The sequence below is a fragment of the Chenopodium album genome, chromosome 15 (genome assembly GCF_948465745.1).
Source record: "Chenopodium album chromosome 15, dcCheAlbu1.1, whole genome shotgun sequence".
Taxonomy (NCBI): domain Eukaryota; kingdom Viridiplantae; phylum Streptophyta; class Magnoliopsida; order Caryophyllales; family Amaranthaceae; genus Chenopodium; species Chenopodium album.
The window spans coordinates 22894463-22903890 of NC_137848.1; positions in this window are offsets into that span (position 1 = coordinate 22894463).

Below are 9428 nucleotides of genomic sequence, written 5' to 3' on the forward strand. Positions count from 1 at the left end.
ACCAATAAAAGATTTATTTGTGCATTAATAATCAACCAACATAGATTGAACAGGTTTAGGGATAACTTTATTGAATGTATGTTGATCGGAAAGCGCACATGAATATTATAAGAATAAAATAGAGGCCTATTTAGGGCAGGTTCAATATCTTTTCGATTGGATTCGTACCATCATCCCCGAATATCTAGTCATGGTTCAGGATCACTGTAGAGTTAGCAATCTCTGTGATCGTGAATGAGCTATAACCTTCACACCCGTGCAAGGATTACAAGTTCCTAAAACTTGTTGGCGACTCTTTTGCTCTAGCTTCTTTCCCTTTGGACGCCACCATGCTTAAGTGCATGATCACTGTGGGGCTCAAAGTTTAGTGTTGAAATATTCCCTACAGTTTTTTGGCGACTCCGCTAGGGAGGATTTTTATGCTAATTCCTACAATTTATTTTGGCAATTGCTTAGAATGAGTGGATGAGACTTGAAACATTTTAAATATTTATGTGCGTAATTTTGATTAACATTGTGGCATAAGCACAAAAAGGTCCGCATGAGAAAGACTATCCGTAATGCGTAAAAAAACATAAGATTTTTACAAGTAGGAAAATTGGGAAATATCTTTCACAACTAGAATAAAAAAATACTACGAAAAAGTGGAAAATTTTGAGAACATAGCTGCCAAGGAGTGTAGGAACTGTCGCGAGACGATAGTGTCCATCGCCGTACGATAGCTTTATCGCGACGCGATGGTTTCATCGCGGCACGATAAGGCCATCTCTGCGTGATGGACCCTGTTTTCTTTCGCCGAGTTCATCCAACACCGAGACAGAAATCTGCCTTCTTGCTTTGACCGATTCTAGTACTATTTGGCTAATTCTACTTTTTGATTGAGTTTTTACTTCTTTTCTGAAACCCATATGTGTTCTACATATGGCTATAGCCCTTGTTAATTCACGCTCCATCTACCTAATCGAACGCTCCGTGCAATGACGGGTACATCCGAGTTTGTGAATTCACCAAACCATAGAAGTAAGTTTAACTTGCGGGGTCCTATCCATACGCGCCAACCCTTCCAAAGGTAAGGCTTCCGTGCGATGCTTCAGGACTCATAACCATGGACCCTCTTTGACTACCGTAGTCCTTGAACTTTAGAGAACTAGAGCCATGGTTAGGTTGCAAACTCGTTGCATCATGTTGTGACTACTTGACTATTTGTGCATCTCTTCCCTGTGCATACTTACTATGTAACTAACTAACTGTGTGTTTTGACTAGTGTTCATAAGTAATGTTTTAAACAAACTAATCAATGACCAAAGGTTTTTGCTTAATTAATTAATTTGGATTAATAAAGTCTAATTATACGTGACTTAGCAAGACTATAGGCTTACCTCTTCGAAAGAAATATAAAAAATAAGTTAAACTAATGTTCCAACGCGGAAGTTTGGCTTGTGATGCAAAGCATCGACTTTCATCGCCACGCGATAGAAATATCGCGCAGCAATGGAGCTGACGCGATAGTTCCATCCTTCCGTGATGGTTCGGTTTTTCTTTCCGAGTCTTCTTGTCGACTTTAATTCACTTGATTAATTAAATAACCGAGGTCATAACTTAGTCTTTGTTCAGGTCTAATCACATGTCTAGTCACATGGCCATTGCACGAGTTTTAAGCATGTCACTACCACTCACTAGTCAACGCACCCACCTTGTACATGTCTTTTTTTTTTCACACCATGACCATGTCTTGGGTCCATACATGAGTTGTACTGTTCTTTCCGTCATTTAGGTTGGGGTTCTATTCTATTTCTGAATTCTTCCACATCTTTCCATCTACATCACCTTTCTATACATTACATATCTCACACTTTCCTCTTTAGACACTTTCCACATTCACACCTTCATCTTACAAGCTTTCCACATACATATCATTCCCTCACACATTATGACCTTTTCCCATCCATGCATGTTGAATCGAGTTCGAGCCAAGTAATTAACAATAAGTATCTATGGCTTACCTTTCCACAGCGTTTGGTCAAGGAGAGAAGGGCGGCTAATCAAGGACAACACTTTCATTCAAGTACTACTTTTTAATAAACCGATTCGACACAGAAAAAGGTTCATAATAATGGCTAGTCAAGAAGAAGTTGATCAACTCAAACAAACTGTCAATGGACTCGCCAAAATGCTTAAAGGGCTCACTATGCAAGTCAACAATCCTAGCAGGCAAGTGCCGGTCGACACCATCAAGCGCATCGAAGATAGCCTTATTCAAATATCTAATGACCAAAATTTCCATGGGATTAGCTCCCAAGGGGTCTCGGTGGACAAGAAACTTCTTCCGCAGAAGTTCAATGCCAATGACATCCCTGAGTTCTAGCCAACTGACAATCCTTACTTTCACCTAAGAGCTTTTAAAACAATCATGGGAATAAAGGGGGTTGATAAGAAAGCTTTTCCCCTACTTTACTCTCTTTCCTTAGAGTCCGTATGTCAACAATGGTTCTTTTTTGTGGACTCTGAAAAAAGGGCTACTTGGGATTCTATTACACATGCTTTTATTGACAGATACAAATGTAATATTCAAGTAGAAACTGATCATAGGGAACTTGAAATGCTTAAACCAAAAGAAAATGAAGGTTTCCCGGCATTATTCAATAGATGGAAAGAAACTCTGGCTAGGATGATTGAAGTTCCAAAAGAGAAAGAATCTGTAAGGTTCATTAAGAACCTCTAAGACAAATATCAAAACACTTGAAATATCAATGCAATTTTAATACTTTCAAAGCTGTTTACAACATAGGCATCGACATTAAGGATGATCTCGCAAAACAAAAAGCTACTAACAATGGTAACAACAGTGGCTGGAAAGGAAAGAAGAACGACAATCCTTCTTCTTCCAAAAACACCTACTCTAGTAACAATGTTAGTACCTTTAACCTTAATGATCTCTTAGCCATGGATAATCAAAGGCCAATAAAGCAACTAACAAAAGAGTTCAACCCTATTGGGATGAGCTATGACACCACCTTCGATCGATTCCATGCCTAGGGACTCATCACTCCCATTAGACCTCTTCAAAATCCAGCACCCGAAAATAGATCGCCCAAATGGGATTCTAATGCCCATTGCAAGTACCATCAAGGTAGGGGACGCTACCGAGACTTGTTGGAAACTAAAAGAGGCCGTCCAATGTTTGATCGATAATAACAAGTTTCCTGTTCCTCCACCTGGAAAGAAGGCCGACTCACAATAAGCACAAAGCACGAGGTGGGCTTCAACGGCAAGATTTCATGATTTCTTTTCTTATTTTTCGTTTCCCCTCCCCTTAATAAGTCTAGCATATGTGTAGGCGTCGTTCGAAACGCACCTACTTTAAGCATGTGTGAATATGCTTGGCACTCATAGGAAGTGGGAATTAACATATACGATTAGGCATAAGGAAAGTAGGGAGTCGCCAACAAGTTTTTAAGGAACTTGTAAACCGTTTACGGATTATAAAAGGCAACCACGATAAAGGGACAACGATAGACAACAACGATTGACCTGTGAAGGTTACACCCCATTCATAATCCATAAGATTACTAACTCCATATGGTTCGGAACCACGAAAGGAGGATCGGGGATGATGGTACGAAATGAGTCATGGAGTCACATTCGCCCGTATTGGCCTCTACTCGATTCTTATAGTAAAAAGCAAAAAGTATTCTTGCGATCTCAAAGGCATGCAAACAAAGATTCAATTTGCTCCAAACTATTATTAAGCTAAATTGATTGAATATTAATGCAACATATAATTCTAAAATATTAGTGATCACTTGATTAAACAACAAGATTAAAAAGGATCCTAAACCGATTGTCCAAATTATCTTATTAGGCGTGATTTTCAATTACATATTCCCTTTAAACATGCAATATGGTGATCAATAAATAAATAATAGAATCAAAATTAATATTGGAAGCAATTTAACAATAAATTGTTAGTCAAATCAAATATAAATTAACCTAATCATGATACTAGCAATATCAAAATAAAATAAGTAATTAAAATAATTAATTACTCACATTACGCGCGTTCCTTAAAATTGCTACATCATGAATAAATTGTTAGTAACTTCAATAAAATATAAATCAAATTGAAATTAAATTAAATTAAATTAAAAGTAGAGTTGATTTGATCCAAACCCTCAGTTAATTATACCTTTCACGCCTTGGTTTAAGGACGGAACCTCGGGTTAAGTATGGATTCCTTGGAGTGCTTAAGGAAGGAATGATGTAGATAGGAATATAATTTTAAGGCTTAGAGTATGAGAGAGAGAGAAGAGAAAGATTTTTTTGGTGTAGAAGAGAGGAAGAGAGAATGATTTGGTGCCCCGAACTACAGAAAGGAAGGGGGTATTTATAGAGGAAATGAGTAGAGGATCACACGGAACCCTACAAAAGTTAAAAACCCTAATTTGGGCACCGTGAAACGACAGAGGTTACCGCAACACGGCAAAACGTGCCGTGACACGAAAAAATACGCCGTGACGCGGGGAAGTAGCTGCCCTAAAAAGATAAAACGCGTATCAGGTTTTATGCGAAGAGAACATGAAAAATCCCATGACGTGGAATGGGTACCGTGACACGGCAAAAGCTGCCGTGGCGCGGCAACTTCCACCATGGCGCGGCACGTGGCGCCGTGTTACGGTGCACTGCTTTTCCCGAAATGCGTCCAAATTCATAAACGTGTGAGAAAAATACGGAAAATACACGAAAAAAGCACCGTGTCACGGTTTAGAGTACCGTTTCACGGCAATATGCACCTTGCCACATCAGCTTTTGCCGCGTCGCGGAATTTTAGCTGCTGCGCTTTAATTCCAGTTTTTTACGCATTTTTAAAACTATGATAACTTTTGATCCGTAACTTGGAATAAGGCATATTATATATCATCGAAATCTTATCAAGTCTACTTTCTAACTCAATTAGAATCAGGTCAAAATCATTTGTAAATTTTAAGATATGTGCGTTTTAGTGAAAGGGTGTCGGTTTTGGGCCGAATTTAGTATTTTGCTCATATCTTCTTCGTTTTAAATCGGAATTGGGCTTATGATATATTGTTGGAAAGATTATTGAAAGGCCTATCCAGAAAAATAATAATTGGATCAAAATTATAGGGCCACAAAATCAGTTTCTCTCGGTTTTGTGATGTGGACATGAAGAGTGGAAAGTAAGTTATGGTTTAGGGAAATAAGCTAGGAATTGGATTGGTTTATGAAATGTATTGAATGGAAAAATGGATTTAAGCACTCCAAAGTTTAAATACTCAACCCGACCAATAATGGCGGTGAAAGATTGTTCATCATCGGGTTTGGTTTTGGGGAGACATTTTAAGGTGTCTACAATAGGCACCCTTCATTTTCATTAGATTTATTAGGGTTTGATTTTACCCTTTTCTATTTCAATAAAATGAGCATTTATTTCCTTGCATACGATCATTGCATTGCAAAAAAAAAAAAAAAAGACGAACTAAGCATAAGGTATATACCTATGATTTGAGGCACCACTTGTAGACACATAATATCACATTTACCCTTTGAATTACTATCCTTTCTTGATAGACAACTTTAAGCTTCATCTAACGTAGACCCTTCATTTTTTCAACCTACATTTACCTAACCTTGGGATGGGATGGTGTGTGTACGGAATATTTCAAGTCACCCAACTTTGAGCCCCAATGTGATCATGCACTTAATTATGGTGGCGTCCAAAGGGAAGGAAGCTAGAGCAAAAGAGTTGCCAACAAGTTTTAGGAACTTGTAAACTGTTCACGAGGTGAAGGTTACACCCCTTCACGATCACAGAGATCGCTGACTCCATAGTGTTCTTGAACCATGACTGGATATTTGGGGATAAAGGTACAAATCCAACCTAAAATTGATTGAACCTGCCCTAAATAGGCCTCTACTTTGTTCTTCTCATATTCATGTGCGCTTTCCAATTAACCTATTTAATCTATGTTGGTTGATTATTAATGCACAAATAAATCTATTATTGGCGATCACTTAAATTAAAATCACATTAGCCTAAAATAAATTATATATTAATTATCTTATTAAGCGTGATTTCAAGTATAAATTCCCTTTAAACTTGCAAGAGAGGGGTGATCAAGCAATAACAATAATAATATCAACCGACATATTAATATTGATAATATTAACTCCACAAATCATCATCATCAAAATAATCTCATCAAAGCATATTAATGTTAGTAAGATCCTAGGCATGATACTAACATGATTAATAACAAATCCTAGCATGTCACTAAATAATAAAAATCAAAACTTTAGCCCTAACATGATACTAGAAAGTAATAAAATCATCCTAACATGATACTAGGAATAAAAATAATATTCTAAGCATGATTTTTATATCAAAAGAATAGGAAGAATTAATCTGATTACTTACTTTGAAGCCTCATACCTCTTTCTATCAAAAAAATACACACTTTAGTAACTTCAATAAAATATTAAATCAAACAATGAAAATAATATTAATTGAAATTAGATTTGGGACTAAACCCTCAGAACTATCAACCTTTCACGTTGAAGTCTAAGGGAACTTCGAGCTTGGTTAGGGGCGTCTAAGGCTCGTGAATGAGGAATGGTGTATTTTGTAAAACGGTGTAGAAAGGTTTAGAAAACTCAATAGAGAGAAAGAAAGAATAAGCTTTAGCTTAGAGAGAGAAAGAGATGATGATTGTGGGTGAATTCAAAACGGGGAAAATCGACCCTATTTATAAAGAAAAATCAACTGAAACGATCAGAAAAGAGTCATAATTTGACTCGGAGTAAAACTGGCTCCATCGCGGCGTGACAGGGTCATCGCGACGCGATGGCGGTATCGCATGCGACAGGCCTATCGCGGCGCGATAGAAGCCATACGATAAAATTCGTACGAAGTCCTTCTTCCAATTGAATTGGGTTAAGTAGAGTCTGTACTTATCTTTTATTAAATCAAATTTTATCCTTTTAAAACACTTGTTTTATCCGATGTAGAATTCTTTATCTTTTCAAAATCAATTATAATTATAATTATCAATCCTAATCCCTTTAGAATTCAAAATAACCTTCTAGATAATTCTAGAAGACTAAGATTAATCCTAATGACTTTTGGAATACAATCATAATTAATGGACCCTCTACGTGATCATTGGGCCGCACATAAAACTCATTTTAGGCCCATTTTAGTATTTTTGCCCCCTTGTTATAACTCGAAATTGGGCCTATATTATGGACCAAACTAAACTGGATTGGACGATTTTAATAAATACGATATGAAATGAATGATTTTCAAAATAAGAAATGAATTATTTTTATTAAAACATTTTGGAAAACAGAAGAATTCACAAGACTCTTCAACCTTTCACCTCATTCGATAATCAATGACGTGAAAGGTATTCATTACTGTTTGGTTTTTGGGGAGACACAATCAGGTTTCTACAGTGTGTAACTTATGCAATTTCCAAATACCAAAGCTTGAGCAATTTTACAAAAATTTCAAAAGTTCAAAAGTAATAAAAGTGTGCAAAAGGGCAAATGTTCCAATGTCTTTGATATGAACACATCTCTGATTACGTCTCTTATCGAGTGCTCGATATCGTGCCTGAGAAACATGAATGCAAGTGAGCAATAGACTGCATGATCGGGATTGCCCACACTTATCTAAACAAAATAAAAAAAAAAAGAGTAAGAAACAAACAAAAGAAAAAGAGTTTAAAGATGAGAAAACCTCAAGCATACAAATACCAAGACTCAAATACAAGGTTGCACACCTTAGGGCTTTATTTGGGTCTTGAGCCTTTAACCTTTCTTCTTCAACCTTTATCCTAACCCCGTTACAACCCTTTAAAGACCTCTTTGAGGTGTACACACACTTGTGCGAGGTTCGGCTAGAGCTATGTTCGGCCTGATTCCTAACGGATATGTAGGCAACCTCACATTAGGGTGCGGCTGTAATAATTATACATTCACATTCATATTTACACTCATACATGATCATATCAAGGGATCTCCAATGCTCATCTTTATCCATTTAGAGCTAGACTTGGGGGCTTGATCCTTACATCATTAGCCTACCCAGCCTAAGAGTCACCATCATTTGACTCTTCTCAAAATATTTTTTCCACACCCTTAGCCTTTGCAGCCTAACCTTAGTGTCACTTTCACACACATCACAAATACATAGCTTCAATAATCCTTCCCTTAGGAACCCTTTGTCATGAAATCATGATACTACTTTGAAACATGCCTTGTCATCTTAGAATCACTCAATATCATAATCATCATTACACCACAAAGTATGAAGTACTTAGCCTTCGTGCTTAACTTACCCAAATACTTTCATCATCGAGTCCTCAATCGAGATAGTCTAGGATGCTACAATCATTGCACCATGAGATACAACATCAATGCATACACTTAATTAAGCTTATTCAACATGCAACATCGCTTGATTAATTGTTTTAATCTCTTTTTCATATTGAGAAAGTTCAAAAACTTCATTTTTCATTAACACCAACACTTTACCTTAATTCATTTTTTCGGGAGAAAGTCGGTACCGTGAGGAGGGTGTGCCCGTCGTAGGGGGTTCTTCTCCTCTATGCCCATGCCCCTTTAAAAGCCTAGTTATTTACACTTTTGAGGGTGTATTAGGAATTGAATTCCTGACTGTTCGGGAGACCTTTGAATTAGAATTGATCCTATCATTACGCTTTTTTTGTAAGAAACTTAGTAAGGAGTCGCCAATAAGTTTTAGGAAAACTCATAAACCTCGTTCATGCCTTTCTCCCAAGTAGGATTCAAGGGATATTTAGCAAGAATCATAAGTTTACCCCATGCCCAAATTGGTATACTTAAACCAGAAATGAGTTCGGGAGCGGGGGGTACTAAAATAATGTTCCTTTTAGGGAGGAATCACTATTCTAGCCCTAGTGCGACCTCTACTAGCTTTTTCTTTTTCACAATTTCATCACCAAACAATATATGCAACGTGATACCTAAAACTAAGTTAGTTGATTTTATTTACAAGGTCAATCACGTAGGAATTACATTGTAAAAGTAATTATTCTTTATTTAATTCAAATTCGTGAAAAGAACAAGAAATAAACAATATTCGCCTTGACTTAGGGGATTAAACAAAAATTAATTATTCAATTATAATCTTTTATTAACGAAGAATATTGTGTGAAATTAATTAATTAAAGTTTGTTAAAAGTGATCAAATAACACTACTTAATCAATTAAAGTTATTTAAACAAGAAAAGAAAAGGTGATTTGTCTAAGTGCTCTGGAAACTATCCGTTTTTCTTTTATGCTAAATCTCTAGAGGAAAAGTAGTATGATAGTATGAGGGATTGAGAGATTAGGGATTTCAGAATTTAGGGTATAGAATTCTGATTTTT